General features: G+C 45.3%; 1 long non-coding RNA gene across 1 annotated transcript; it reads left to right on the top strand.

Moving 5' to 3' along the window:
- The first annotated feature begins 10,528 nt into the window (after positions 1–10,528).
- Positions 10,529–12,867, top strand: LOC137147837 (uncharacterized). Its single transcript, XR_010918374.1, has 3 exons — positions 10,529–10,604; positions 11,334–12,249; positions 12,580–12,867. It is a non-coding gene; the product is annotated as an uncharacterized lncRNA (long non-coding RNA).
- Positions 12,868–15,913: the final 3,046 nt, after the last annotated feature.

Genomic DNA, 15,913 nt, shown 5'->3' with positions numbered 1-15,913 from the left:
GTCTTCCTTGAATCTCCACCACTGATGAGTCACATCCTCACAGTGGAATTACTCGGTCTAGAGCTTTATAGAGGTAAGAACTACTCCTGTGAAGCAAATGTGCTGGCTCAACGGCTGGACAGACTATTAACCTTTGTCTATTCCTTCAGCAAAACACAACCTTTGGTGAGGTCCAGCACATCGTGATTCCTCTCTCGCTGTCAATTGTACACCCCTCCATACTTCCTGGTCTTGGCAGTCGAAACTATATTGCTGGGTATGAACAGCGATCCTGGCTGGACGGATAGTTAACTAACGAGTATGGGAGTCATGGCAGGTTGATGATATTTCCAATAGAGGGAAACCAGGAAATACTGGAAACCTCATAAGAGTTATTTTCATGGAATTTCCAGTCCTTTTTTTTGCCCTTAGTTTGACGTTTTGGGAAAGGAGAACAGGAGGGGCAGTTGTTCTGAAGGTATTTCTAGATGGTCACTGACTTGCTGTAGTTGGCAGCAGGGTTACAAAGCAAATGGGCCTGACAGCCTAAAGCTGCTGCAGGGATCAACGAGAGAGGGTCAAAGCAGGTGCATTGCTGCATGGTACTAGAAAGCTGCATGAAGGCCCAGCTGACCCAGAAAGCAATGGTACAAATCATTGTGGCTCTCTGCCCGGGACTTTGTGTGTGTGAGAGAGAGTGCTCATAGATCTCCATCTGTTCCCAACACTCAGGTACCACACTGCCTAGACCTGCTCTGAGCAATCTACTGGTAAAAACACCAGAAGCCATGACAGCTCTGTCTATGCTAGTGCATCCACCATTGCTACTGTCTGTTTGGGAAGCTAAAGCCGTGGTGGGAAATTTTAGGTAAGAACGATTATTGTGGATGTGTGTCACATTATTTCCTTCTGTGCCCTGTCACAGAGAAGGTGAGTCTGTTACAGTTCTTAGGTACAGGGCAGAGCTTTTTGACACAAGTTGCTGAGATTCATGGAGGTCCCCACTTTAATACCTGGTGCTGGCTAAAATGGTAGCCATCACATAGACATCTCTAGTGTCTAGGATGCTTGTTAAGGCCTCCAGGTGCCACACAACTTCAGCACAGATGTTATTCAATTGTCAATGGGACGGGAGAGAATCCACGAGACAATCTTTTAATCTAGGAAGTGGATTTTTTTTTAATCAAGACCTGGATGCATTGTACTGTATGTTTAGACGTGTATTTTCAACATCACACAGCACCCAGAAATAGAGCCAGATTTTTAAAAGCGCTCAGCTCCCATTTAGACATCGAAATCTGTGACCAGTTTTTTCAAGAGAGCTTTGGCATCTTGTGAAAATCTGACTCCATTTGTGGGTGCTGAGCACTTGAAAATCCAACTGTATCTACACGGTCTGACTCAGGAACTCAGAGAAGTGGGAATGGCATTTAGTGGCTGTTGTACTTTCAGTTTTTGTCGTCTTTTGCAAAGAATTTAAAAAAAAAAAAAGATATTCACAGTTAATACTAATGCCATTGCAGGAAACTCTGAAGCTCTTACTGGTTCACTCGGTATTAGTCTCTTTGTGAATACTTCAGAAGGATAAGTGCAAGCTAGGTTCATGGAAACTGCCTACATTTGTGAAATACAACAAAAAGGCCTCTCTAAATGCCTCATGTGTTAACACTTGTGTTTTGAAAGGATCTTTGTTCAGCACTGGAGAAAATGACCTGCAAAAAAACATTCTAATGATGAAAGCTATGGATTAAAGGCTAGTGAAAAGAATCCCTTCTCCAGCTGTAAGATGACATAAAGGTTCTGTAAAAGGACCACAACTCCTAATATGACTTTTCATGATTCAGACCCTGGCTTAACAGCAATGGGAAAGATATTCTGCAACAGAAGAAAGCCTGAAGGGTGAGGACAAATCACAGCCTGAAGGAGGTAGCTAGCAAGGTCACACAAGATGCATTGTTTAAATATTGTCATGCATAGTTATGGGCTTATTTTCATCTTTAGGCACAAACAGAGCAGAGATCCAGGCTTGCCTGACACAGCCATATTCGCCGCTATTGAATTCAGACATTGGGGTATTCATTTGTCAGACACAGGGCTTCCACTCCTATTGCAGTGCAAAGATCATCCTATTGGATGACCAGCACAGAGCTACTGTTCAGCTTTCCAGCACAGAAAGGACCAGAAAAGACCTACGTAGGCTTTGGGTAAAGAGAAGCAGTTTAAGTTTGAACTAATTGAACTTTGTGCTCAACAGAAGGACCTGAACTAAAGCTTAGTGTTCAGCTGCTAACCCAGTCTCAGACCCTAGTGAACAGCATTGTAACACGCTGTAGATCCTACATTTCACCGCCTACCAAAAAGTGTGACAAATACCACCTAGCGTGAGCCATTTCCAAGTGTAAAGAAGTGCAGGTCAAAACCCAAACCTTCCTTAGCCCCCTAACTCATGAGTCTAGAAATGCCCTGGCTGCCACTTTATTCCAGACTGAGATGGGACGGTGCATCTTTTGCTGTGGAATTTCTTAGTAAACTGCAAGAAACTAGTTCCTAACTTCACTTTGTTACGCTCTCTGCCTGGCTCAGAGTTTCAATGGCCAGCTGTCCTAGAGGATGTCATACGTTTTCTAGGACACTCTCACCTTGGAGTAGTACTGTCTTAACCTCTTACTCATGTCTCTTCCTTTCTGCTGGAGAGCAGTTTCTGATGCTGCTTAGACTCCTGTGTTTGACCCAATAGTCTGCAGGTCACCTCTTTTCCCAGCTGGCGCCAGTTCTTCACCTCTGGGATACTTGCTAATTGAGCATCAGCCATGCTTTCCTTTTGTGGCCTTGTATGGTGTGTGGACTGTATTGCTTACTGTATTAAACTGTATTATTATCAGGAACTCAGCAGGCCCCGGGCACAATCACTGGCAACCCAATGAGCTCGGCTGCGCTCCATAAACCTTTACTAAGTGACTTTGCTCCCTGATTAGACAGATCCCTGTTTCAGCTGGTAGCATCAACAGCACAGTGGCTGCTTGATGCATTCCACGCCCACAGCTGCACCAGACTTGCTTTCTGTCCAGCCTTTGCGCCATTCCTTGCCTGTTCTGCTCCAGGCCTAGTCTCTGCCTACCTCTGATTCCTAATGCCTAGCTCCCAGCTGACTTGTCTCCTGACCACACCTCTGGTTCTGCCCTCTGATTCTGCTCCAACCACCAAGTTGCACTGCCTGTATCACCTAAAATTAACTTCCTGAACTTTGCTGAATTAGTCAGCTCCACGGCAAGAGGCTGGCCTTAAGATTTTGCTAATACAGAGATGTGAGCATGCACAGGCCAGCATCTAATGGCAAAATGTTAGAGCATCACCGTGATAGTATTATTGTATTGGCAGTGTAAAACCTAAGGGTGGTGGAAATGTTCTACACTAAGAGGGGACTTAATGAACAAATGCAAATAATGACTGGTATAAAGAAGGTATTGCTATCCACCATCTTTCATAATACGAGAACAAGAGGACATTTTAGTGAAATTGAAAGAAAGCAAATTTTAAAAATAACATGAAAATTCAAGCTGTGCACAATTTGCCTGTGGAACTCATTGCCACAAGATCTTTGCATAAGGCCAAGAGTTTCAAAGTTTCAAAAAAGCATGGGGCAGTTTATATGGGTACAGTAAATGTGTAAAAAATAAACCAGAGTTTTCTAAGTAAACCTTTACGATTCAAGATACAAATCAATCTCTAACTATAAGGAGTGGGGAAGAAATTTTCACTGTGATCAAATTAACTTCCTACTTCAGGGTTTACACCTTGATCTGGAGCTTTTGATGCTGGCCACTTTCAGTGACAGGACAATGGACTAGAGGGCTTGATCCATTCTGGCAATCCCAGTGCTTTGGCATTTTATAGACGTTATCAGCTAAGGCAAACTTGTGCCTTCTTTTGTCCTTTGTTTGAATGTACAGCAGTAAGGCAACCTAAGCGGTGGGGTGTAGAGCGCAGATGCTGCACGCCCAGCTAGCACAGGTATAAAAAGCAGTTCAGAGGGCGAGGCACAGCTTAGGTCAGCCGAGTAGAGTGCCCTACATGCCTGAAGCCCTAGGGTATATTCCCTACATGGGTCTCTACACACCCAGGCAGTGCCTCCCATGTCCACACTGCTATTTTTAGCAGTGTAGTATCCTGTTGCCAGAGCCTTTCCCCACTATATGGCAAAGCTCTGGCAGCAAGGAGGTAGCAGAGTAAAGCTCCGGCAGCTCCGTACTGTCTCTCTCCACTGCCAGAGCTTTCCCACGCCGCTGGAGCCTTTCCCCACTGCCATGTGGAGCTACACGCCACAGTGACAAGTAGGGACATAGCCTGCCTTTCACTGTGGCGTGTAGCTATACGTGTAGTGCCCGTACTCCATAAGTGTAAACAGAGCCTTTGACTTTTTTTTTCCCCTTGAGTCTCACAGAAAATAGAAACTTGGTTTTTGATGCTACTCAATCCTGACATTTTAAAACTCTGTTTCTGCAAGGAAACACCTTGTGTTATTAGCTTAGGCAAGATGTGCCAGCCAAATGGGATTGACTTCACTTCACGGAATTGCGTAGTAGAGCAGGAGGCAAAGGTATTGCAAGGAGAGTGCGTGGGGCAGGTGATCAATGCCAGAGTCATGTAAGCACCTGCCTCATTTTTATCCCCTCCGTACAGACAGCCATGATCCTTTATCTCCTCTAACACCCCACTGTGGCTTACGCTGCCAAAATGAAGTCAACTGTTCCCACTGTCAGACTGCTCTAGCACCACTGAAGTTTGTTACGTTGACCATAAAGGAAACCTTCCCCTCCTGCTCCTGATGTTTGGAACTTCATTTGCTGTCTGTGTGCGGGTGGTGGTAAATAATCACTCACGTTTTTATGTTGGCACCTCTTACCTTGGCCTCTCTCATCATCCATCAGCACCCAAGGATTCAGGATGTGATTTTCCTTGTCCCAGGTAAGTACTGACTACTATCATGGCAAGTGTTCTAAACATAATGAACCACCCCTCAGTAACCCATGCCTCCCAGTCCACCCCACAGAGTGTAACGCTTTGGGGTTTCACCCAGACCAGTAAGGGGCTGTGTCACCACCTGCCCTGTAACCCCAGGTGCTTCTGTGCAGTGCCGCTTTGGCTCAGAGCACTGACGCCAGCAGCCTGCTCACAGCATATTGGCCTCACCCTGGCTTCCACCAGCCTGGTTACTCCTTGCAGGGTGACACTAACAACGCTTCCAGCCCTAACTCCCCAAAACTATCTCCCCGGCCGTGTCCAGACCCTCTCACTGGACCCTCACAGAAGTTGTCAAGTTTGCTGCCTCTAAAGAGACAGAGCACACACCAGCCTGTTAGTTTGGCTGACGACTCACACTTCAGTTTAATACGCAGCACGGAGGTGATTTTGTAATAAAACAAGGATGAGTTTCTTAACAAAGAACAGAGGTGAGAGTGAAAGAGATAGGGAAGGTTCCCAATAAAACACGCTTTCTAGTGACTAAAACTTAATTCTAGTATATTACTACCTTGGCCTAAGCAGTTTTCTTACTTACATCAAGTTACCAGCATCCCTACTCCTCCAAATCAGGGGACCCAACATCCATCGGCTCGAAGGTTCGCTGTACCCTATTGTCCTCTCAGTGATGAATCACACAATGACTTTTTGATGCACCGTATGGGGCTTCATTTGTCATTGAACATTGTGCCAGTCCCTAGCTATATGCAGAGCGTGTCTAGCACCAGGACTTATTTTTCAAAATCTCGATACCAGATACAAGACAACAATCAGTAATTTCACACACACACACAGAGCTGAGTTAGTTAATCCCAAACTTCCATCTGTTCATAATGAGACCTCTTCAGTGGCTAAATTTGACCAATTTAGTAATTACTTTCAGGAGAAAATGGTCTCTATTAGAGTTCCACTGCCATGCCTCAGCTGTTAAAGTGTGGACAGTCTCTCTTCCATATGAATGGGTGATATCATTTTCTTTGTTTCCTTATCTGATTTTGTTACAATAATTCAGCAAGTCCACTCTGACCAGCTGTTCTTTCGGCCTCCTGGCCTGTCTTGCTTATACAAGAATGTTGGTGATTACATTGCATCAATTGTTTCTGCAATTGTGCATCCGTCCTTGACTCCTGGGACAGTTCCAACCATTTTCAATATACAATTGATTAATCCTTAGTTTAAAAAAAAACATTTACTTGTCTAATGCGCAATTTAACTTTGATCCACTCTTAGGCTGTAGTCATTGAAAATATTGTACAAGAGTGGTTCCAATATATTAGCCATAACTTAATCCGTGTGTGGCCCTAAACAGATCATGTGACTTTCCCACAATCACACAGGGCCAGAATCCTGATACTCTTACTCAGGTCAAATATCACCTTACACAGAAAGTAGTTCCTGGTGAGGACTGGTTCCAGGATCCCATTATTGGAGGAGTCAGGGGAAAGTGGTTATTTTGGGGGCTCTGTTATTAAATGACAAACAACCTTTTAGGAGCCCAGGGGCTAGTTAGATCCCCTGCAAAATCTGACTACCCGTGTCAGTACCCGTATCAATATTTTGCGGTAATTTATCATTTATATAAAGGAAGAAGACCCTCCCATCTGCTGTTGTTCCACTGCAAATGTCTCCTTTGCCACCCCATTGCATCAGGCTGCCATGAAACCAATGGGACCATTCACAGAGAGAGGTAGTACTCATTATCAGAGAATCATAGAAGATTAGGGCTGGAAGGGACCCCAGGAGGCCATCTAGTCCAACCCCCTGCTCAAAGCAGGACCAACCCCAACTACATCATCCCAGCCAGGGTTTTGTCAAGCTGGGCCTTAAAAATCTCTAAGGATGGAGATTCCACCACCTCCCTAGGTAACCCATTCCAGTGCTTCACCACCCCCTAGTGAAAAAGATTTTCCCAATATTCCACCTACACCTCCCCCACTGCAACTTGAGACCATTGCTCCTTGTTCTGTCATCTGCTACCACTGCTCCATTCTCCCTGGAACCCTCCTTCAGGTAGTTGAAGGCTGCTATCAAATCAGTCTTCTCTACTACAGACTAAATAAGTCCAGTTCCCTCAGACTCTCCTCATAAGTTGTGTTCCAACCCACTAATCATTTTTGTTACCCTCCACGGGACTCTCTCCAATTTGTCCATATACTTCCTTTAGTGGGGGCCCAAAACTGGACACAATACTCCAAATGTGGCCTCAGCAGTAGCGAATAGAGGGCATGTGTAAGGGTCATGAATTACGAGTAATAACACCAGAATGTACTCCATAAGCATAAAACTGGGACTAGAACCCAGGAGTCCTGACTCCCTTCTACCATGATGCACTGCTCATCTTGCTGGACCATCCAGTATAATTTTAGCATTGTTTAAGTTTTATCTTCCAGATCATTCAGAATGTACTGATTGTTTTCTTCCCTTCTCTGTCTATCATCAACCTCTAGGAAGGTTTTTAAGACTCCATATTGGGTTAATTATGCTTATTTATTTGCCTCGGTCCATCAACTATCCGTTTTCATGGCAAACGTTAACTTATTATGTACCAGATTTTTGCCCAATGCTCTGTTTTGTGTCACCTTCTCTTCTCACACTTTCACTTCAGCCTCTGTTTTGTCACAGTGCCTGGCAGCTGTTATGGATCAGATAATCTAGCTATTTTTCTTCCTGAATGCATCTCCTCTTTTTCTAGTTAAAAGGAGGAATGTAGCTTCATGAATGCAAGTCTTGATTCTAGTTACCATAGAACATTCCTTACATTCTCCCAGAGATGCTGAGGTGTTGATCCACACTCTAATCACTGCAGGATTACACAATTATGCCCTCTTAGTTGGATTACTCAGTAAAATTGGCTTATTGGATTCACCTCATTCAAAAAGATGCCGCTATTTACCCATTCCGAACAATTGCCGCACATCACTCCTGGGCGCCCGCCCTTGCATTGGCTTCCTGTCAAGTTTCACACTGATTTTAAATCTTCTTATTGACTTTTAAAGCACTCAAGGGCCTGGGCTTTTCCTGTAGTATTGACTTGCTTGTTCCCTCTAGGCTGCGGTGAGCTTTGAGATCTTCATCCACCCGCCTGTTTTCAGCACCAAGTTTTTTGCCCTCCTCTATCCTTTACATATGGGGCTTTTGCGTGGTTGCCTTTGGAACTCTTACCCCGCCACCGATAATGCTGAGTCCCTGGCTGTCAGGAAATCCAATCTCAAACCTGTTTACTTGCTGTGATCTCTGCTCATCAGAGATGCTTTATTTCATTTGTAAAGGGCAGGGAGGGGCACCTTGGTGTGAAATATGCTGTGTGAGTGTGAGAATTGTATCCTCCTACACAGCAAAGCAGCCGAGCTTCCCCTCAGCTGCTGCAGTCAAACAGGTTCAGCAAAATGAGGAAGAGGAGGACAGAACAGGGCAAAATGTGCTACTGGTGGGTTCTGTTCTTTTAGAAAATAGTTTTCACCGTGATTTGTCCTCCTTGGCTAAGACGGCTACTCCTGGCATAGGCAGAGTGTTGAATGAGGGACAGAGGGCAGATTGTGAGTTCATGACTTTCAGAGTCATTCTTTTTTAGGGGAGTTTTTTCCACCCCACCTCAAACTCCCTATGAAAGATGTTTTCAAAAGCTTTAACCAGTGATGTAAGGTGCTGTGAGGTGGATGACTGTGAGCAGGGCTGGATTAACGCAGGGGCTTTAGGAGCTGCGGCCCAGGGCTTCAGGCTAAGGGGGGCCCTGCAAAAATAAATCCATAATTATCTGTGCAGGGAAGCTGGATTGTGAGCCCGGGGAGAGCTCTGGGCTCGGTGGCAAATGATCAGTCACCTGAGGTTGGGGGTGTGGGGGTGAGGGATGTGCATGCTGCAGTTGGAGCCTCCCCGAGGCCATGTGACCTCCATATCCTCCCTCCCTGGCTGAGCCACTGAGGCTGAGCGGTGGCGCCACAGCAGGCCGGCGTTCCCGGGATTGCCACAGCACTCAGCGGCAGTGTGGGGCGGGGGGCGCTGGAGGAAGGGATGGCTGGAGCTACCCCGCCGTGAGGGGCTGCGGGCAGCGCGGCGCTGAGCCAGCATGTGGAGCAGGTCGTTCCGGAGCCAGCTTCCTCCCTGGACCTTGCAGCTGCCAAAAAAAACTTTCCTGCACCTCTGGCTTCCCTCTTTCTCCGGCGGCTGGAGGCGAGTGGGGGGCCTGCGCTGGGGGACAGAGCCCAGGCTGGGGTGCGGTGACCCCCGAGTGCATCCTGGCCCCAGTAGTCCCAATGGAACCGGTGCTGGGGGTTCCCGTCTGTGAGCCTGTGCTGGCCGCCTGCTCCCCACTCCCGCGGTGCTCTCCTCTCCCCAGGGCTATCGCCGCGAGGGCTGCAGGCTGGCAGAGCCTGGGTGTGCAGCGCTCTGCAGGCCTCTTGCCTTCCCGGCCAGCTGAGAAGGAGCAAACCTCACAGAAGGTCCGAAAAGGAAGAGTGGAAAGTTAGGCCGTGGCTCTGGTCTGGGGAAGGAGCGAAGGGTCCCAGGCTGCGACTGGGGGAGAAACCCCCTGCTGGGGCTGTGCAGTAAAGTCCGGGGAGAGGTGACCCGCATGCACAGCCCTGGGAAAGCTTCTGTCCAGCCCTTGCAGGGGAAGACACAAATAAAGGGCGGGGGCGAGGAGAGAAAAGACTTGCATACAGGGGCCCCACAAAATCTAATAGCCCCGGGCTCACAGGAAAGCTAATCCGGCCCTGATTGTGAGGGGGTATTGTGGAGAGCCGCAATTAAGGTAACTCGGTTCTCTTTATGTTAATGGTGCCCTGATTTATAACATTATAAGGCATTTGTGACCACTGTAAAAACCCTCCCCCTTCATTTCCGCAGGCCCCTGCCTAGGAAGGAAAGGGAGTTGGAGCTAATGCTCTGGTTTGAGCCACCTTTAAATTTTATTTACATTTTTTCCTGTTTTCCTGCTTTATTAATGATAAAATGATAGTTAATTACGGTGATGTCACAGAGCATATCTCCTAATAAATCTACTGCTACAGACATCTGTACTTTACCTGCTACATCCTTGTTCCTTGCATACGTAAATATGCATTCCTCTCATTTGATTCAGTTGTTCCATTTGAATTTCAAAACGAAAACAAACACATTTAAAATGAATGTTCCAGCATAAACAATAGTGATGCTAAGGGGTGACTGACACTAGGATGTCTCTGGAAGCTGCTTCCATAGTTACTGTTAGTTTGGTGAGTGAGATTTTACCCATGTTAACTGTGAGTTCTCACTTTTAGTAAGACTCCCATTAATTTCACTGGGCTTTGGATCAATCCCCATGTTGTCATCTCTAACAACTGCACCCTGACCGGGTGGATTAGGCCCAGAGGCCCCTTGCTGGAGGCCTCAGGGTCCTGCCACATCCCATCCCAGAAAAGAGCAGAGGAGAAGTCCTCCAGGCAGCCTAGAGTGGTTGTGGGGAAGCAGCCAGTGAGAGAGGTTGCCGGGAGCAGCCAATCAGGGCCTGGCAGGGCCATATAAAAGGAGCTGAAGAACAGACTGAGCAGCTGTCAGTTGCTGTCTGATGTAGGAGAACAGAGGAGCCTATTCCTGGCTGGCTAAAAGAACAGCAGGGCCTAAGACAGGTCAGTGCTGACAGGGACCAGGGTGGGGGAGAGAAAGAGAGGGCTTCTGGCTGGCTGGCTGCTAGGACTGAGACTAAGACAGTTGTCAACAGCGGCTGGGGGAGCAATGAAGGAGCTTCTGACTGGCTGACTGGATTGAGTAAGGACTGAGCCCAGAGAGGGCTGCAGGAAGACAGCATTTCCAGGGAGAAAGCACTGGGGATGAACCCCATACCAGTGCCGGGACTATTTAAAGACTGAGCCTGGAGAGAGCTAGAGAGACCCCAACAGAAGAGTACTGAGATAGGCCCCAGAAGAGGTTGTTCTGTTTCACATACAGACAGCATGTGCAGGGTTGCCAATCTTGCATTTTAGTTTTTACTGGCATGAAGATCTGAAGTTGTGGAGTGTGGGTTGTTTTTTGTTTTTGTTTGTTTGTTTTTTCTTACTCACATGGTAAACTTTTTACTGGCATCACTAAAAATTCCATGAACTAGACAATAATGTCACAGAAGTGTGTACTCACTGGTGATATTCTGTACACATGAGTTTGGAGTTATGCAATTGTTTTAGCTGCAGTTAATTGATCAGGTTCTTTGGGTGTGTGCAATAATAGAAAACAGGAAATTGATAAAGTCATGGTCAGTGTAGTTTTCATACAAGAAGTGATTCTAAATGACGACCATCAATGTCAAAATGCAATGTGTTTTATTTCTACCCAGTTCCATGGACATTTTCATTTATTTACAGGTTTACAGACAGTGTTAAAATTGTACATTTGTTTTAAATGACTGTCAGTAAGTTTACAGACAGTTTGCAGCCCTGACGTGTGTGAGAGACTCGGCCAGAGGGCTGAGTCACTGAGAACTTCCTGAGAAACCACTGACCTCGGTCACCAAAAAATGAGACTGCAGACACACTCAACCAGAAGGGGGTGCTCATGAGAAGTGGATGCCGCCCCGTTACAAGCACAAAGAAGCCACCTGAATGGGAAACTGAGCAAGGAAAGCACTTCCAGCTCTTTCCTTCTACTGTGTCTAGAGGAGACCTTCAGAGTGTTTTTTACTGTAAATAAACAAATTGATGACAACGATACACCTGACTCCTGTTGCCAATGGCAACAGCCCTGGAAGGCCCTGAATACTGGCTAACTGCTGAGCCAAAGGGGCAGCATTGTTGGAGAACCTCCCCAGGGCCTACCACTTCCAGTGTTGTGTGTGGATGGTACAGGGACAAGGAACAGTCGTGACTTGCATCACTTAAAGCAGTTTTGTTTTCATGCTTGTTACTTTCCTTCTTCTCAGCCCTTGTGACCTCCCTTTTACCCTTCAGGTCCCCTGTCTTCTGTCACGCCTTGCAGTGCTGACCTCTCAGGAGGTATCCTCAGCACTTGGCACTGAACTTCCTTCTGGTTTTTACATGGCTCTGAATAGTTTTGCCTGTGCTTGAACAGTACTGTAAGCTCCTTGAGGCAAGGAGCAACGTCTCCCAGTTGGTACAGGAAAGCGCTGCGGGTGCTTCAGGACACTTTTGCATGCACGGGCGGGGACTCGTTAATGTCAGGAGATGCCAGTGTTAATATAGCAGCATATGGAAAAAATGTAGACGTCTAATATCTCGATAGACGAATTAACTACCGGAGAGTTGTCACTGCTGGAGGCACAATGTAAGTCTGTAATAATTAAGGGCTGGACTGATACTCAGATGGTGGAAATCAATATAGATGCATTCACTGCAGCTAGCCCTGAATCTCTATTGGAAGACTCATTCATTTAAAAAAAAAAAGATGAATTAACGTTTTGTGTTGAAATCTTTAGACTATAATTGTGTGTGTGTGGTTTTTTTTTTTTTAATGTCGGGAGATGCCTAGAGCTATGGATACAGGAACCTGAAGGTGGGGGGATGACATAGGATATTGCTGCTAATATAATAGGCGGTGTGGTTTAGTGGATAAGGCATTGGATTGGGACTGAGGAGATTTGGCTTCTATTTTCAGCTCTGCCTGTGGCCTGCTGGGTGACTTTGAGCAAGTCAATTCATTTCTCTGTGCCTCCGTTTTCCCCATCGGTAAGACAGATAACAATATTTTCTTTGCGATCTTTTGTTGGAAAGGAGTATAAGAGTTAAGTGGTGTTTATTATAGTTTGCTTTAAATGGTCAGAACTTGGTACTTATTTTCATATTTATATCTTATGCAGACCATTAAACAGTCCTGCTCATAGCAGGTAACAGAGGCACGTGTTCATCTTCCTGGGCTTTTCCCCTAGTATTCAGGCTAAGAAGTGAGCCCTTTCTGCATGCAAAGAAGCTTTCTTGAGTGAGGGGATGTGACACTGACTGCTATTTGATTCACAGCGTGCTTGAGGGCCCTACACAGTGTGCATCACACGATGTTCTCTTTAGTCAAGATGCCTGCAGCAGTGATTCCTGCAACAGAAATCACCTCCTATCTAACTTGCAGATAGTAGGGATGTCAAATTGGCCCTGCAATGGGCTCTTTGTTTTTGCAGTACAGAACCCCATTGCTATGAGAAATACATAACCTAGCTCCTTTTTTTAAGCCATCAACTCCATTGCTTGACAGCAATCTGCTGTGCCTGAGAATTTGTCTCTGCATCATAGTTTATGTATACTAGCAACCTGAATAATAAGGGAAACAAATGTGTCATTAGTAGGCTATTGTATATTATTCTGGCTTTTATAAATATGAATTTAAATTGTCTATTACCTCAAAGCGCTGTTAACGTTATTATTCCCACTTGTTAAATGCGCACTGTACTGAATGTGCTTGGAATTCATTAGGTTCCATTTTATGTGGCATAAATTTGCAGTCCCCTCTTTCCACAGAGAAGATGAAACCCAGCTATAAAATTTACTGCACTATTGTTCTAATGCACCCTTAATTAGTGACTTATAAGGATTTCGCAAACCCTTGAGATAACTTGCAAGGCTTGAGTTATTTTATTATATGATCTCTGGTTAATATGCCAGATTAATAATGTATGTGAGCATTTATTAAACTCCAGGTAGCACTTATCTACAAAAAACATAGCTCTCCCTAATAGCTGCCAGGAGGAGGAACTTCTAAACTGGCTCAGACAAGTCTATTTTTCTCTCCTTTAATATTGATGATCAGCAATTTCTGATGACTAATACTACAGCAGGCTCTGTGAAAATGTCAAGTGGTTTGTTTGATTGGGAGGACAGATGTTGTTGTGATTTCAAGGATTAGGTTGCTGCCCCTGAGTGTTGGTCTGGGGTCAGATGGACTCTGGCTAAGGTTTTCAAAGCTAGCTAGTAATTTTAGGTGCCTAACCACAGTAGAACCTCCGAGTTAGGAACACCTCGGGAATGGAGGTTGTTCGTAACTCTGAAATGTTCGTAACTTTGAACAAAACGTTATGGTTGTTCTTTCAAAAGTTTACAACTGGACCTTAACTTAATACAGCTCTGAAACACTACTATGCAGATGAAAAATGCTGCTTTCTCTCTATTTTTTTTTTAGTAGTTTACATTTAACATAGTACTGTACTGTATTTGCTTTTTATTTTTTTTTCTCTTCTTGATTATCCGCTTCTGGCTCCAAATGAGGTGTGTGGTTGACTGGTCAGTTCGTAACTCTGGTGTTCATAACTCTGAGGCTCTTCTGTAGTTGGAACATGTGAAAGGAATCCGCTTTGCTGAGAGAAGTGCTTTGCACTTTTGGAAAATCCGGTTCCTCTCCCATGTCTCAAGTTGGGCACCAAACATGGCGACACCCAGAATCACTAGTCAATTGTGGATCATAACTTGTCTACCAACACAATGCATTTGATTTTTTTGCTTGGAGGGACCTAGGCAGAGAGAGAGCTTGAGTAGATTGGACCTTGATTGCTGCCATAATATGCCATGGTGTTATTAGTGTAGCTCATACCCACTCAGTGTTGAGCTCTATCCACCTGTAGTGGTGGGTGGGACACATGCAGAGACTGATGAGCCTACTAAAGCCTTGGCTAATGGTGTTGAGTCTTTTCATGCAAGCAGTGGAGGGGTTCACGTTTTAAGATCCAGAAGTTCCAGGTTTGATCCCTGCTGCCGATGACCATGCTAGCAGTGTTGTAAGTGATAGGCCAGCCACTAGAGGGAGACAGTGTCACACTGAGTGAGTATAGGTTACATTAGTAAGGTAACTGGTTCAGCAGTGTTTTTTAAATACATAGGGCTAAGCTCTCTATTAATATAAGTGAGAGGAAGTCCATTAAGACAAAGGACCTGCACCCAGGCAGAGAGTTGGGCTCATGATATTTAACCAGGCAAAATCCTTTTATAGCCTCCTGTTCCTTGGCTGAACAAAAATGTCCCGCAGACGGACAGGAGACATTTCACAGCAGGCCGACAGTAATTGATATTATCAGTATCATTATGATATTAACGGCACCTCTGCCCACGTCCTCTCACTCTGTCCCCTGGAGGCTTCCTGCATAATGTATAGCACCAAGGCTTGGGTCAAAGGTAGCATTCTGCAAGGCAGACTTACATGCAAGCACACATCCCTATCTATGGAGACCTTCTGTCCAGGAATCCGCTCAACTGTTGAACAAGCAGCCATGCAAATTGAAGGCCGTAGAGAGGACAGAGCATGTAATTGGAAACACCAGTTAAACAAGTAAGCAAACAGTCTGCTGAAAATAATAAAAAAAAAAAAGGAAAACCATGCAAAAGAAGGTATGTCATCCATGTGGCATCTGGCAGGAGCCTAGAAAACATCCTGCAGTCAGGCAATGGGTAGAAACTGTAATAACTGCAACCACTTTGGCAGAGTAAATAGACACATGTATGGGCTAAAGGTAAAATGTGGGGATCTCTCAAGTGAAGGGAATTTGCTGTTCGTGCATGGAATGAAGAGAGGCAATAGTGGCTAATATAAATATGCTCAAAGGATGCATTTCTCCTATGTGCATAGAGCCAGCGCAAGTGTTGTGTACCATTTAATTCATTAAAACCGGGTTTAAGTGATGCATAGTCCTGTGCTGACCCACTGCACAGGGGTGAATGTCACCCAGATGGCTTCCGTGTGACATGCAGAGTAGAAACCGGAGGAGTGCAAGTGAGTGTAAGAATGGAGACTGGAATAAAGTAGTTCAAATAAAATCTAAAGCTTGAAAAAGCAGAGGCGAAGTTGAATTAGATAGTACTGCACACATTCCAGTTTCTGAGTGTTACTGTTAATATAAAGAATTATATTGAATCTAGATTAGAATTTGTGTGGATTCCGAATCACCTGGCACATGTCAGAATGCAGTGAGTGTCCTATGCATACGGGATTGGATTTAAATCTGTGGAAAGACTCT

The sequence above is a fragment of the Emydura macquarii genome, unplaced genomic scaffold, assembly GCF_026122565.2.
Source record: "Emydura macquarii macquarii isolate MOO-44397 ecotype Brisbane River unplaced genomic scaffold, CSIRO-AGI_Emac_v2 contig_71, whole genome shotgun sequence".
NCBI lineage: Eukaryota > Metazoa > Chordata > Testudines > Chelidae > Emydura > Emydura macquarii.
This window is presented reverse-complemented; position numbering and strand designations above follow the sequence as displayed.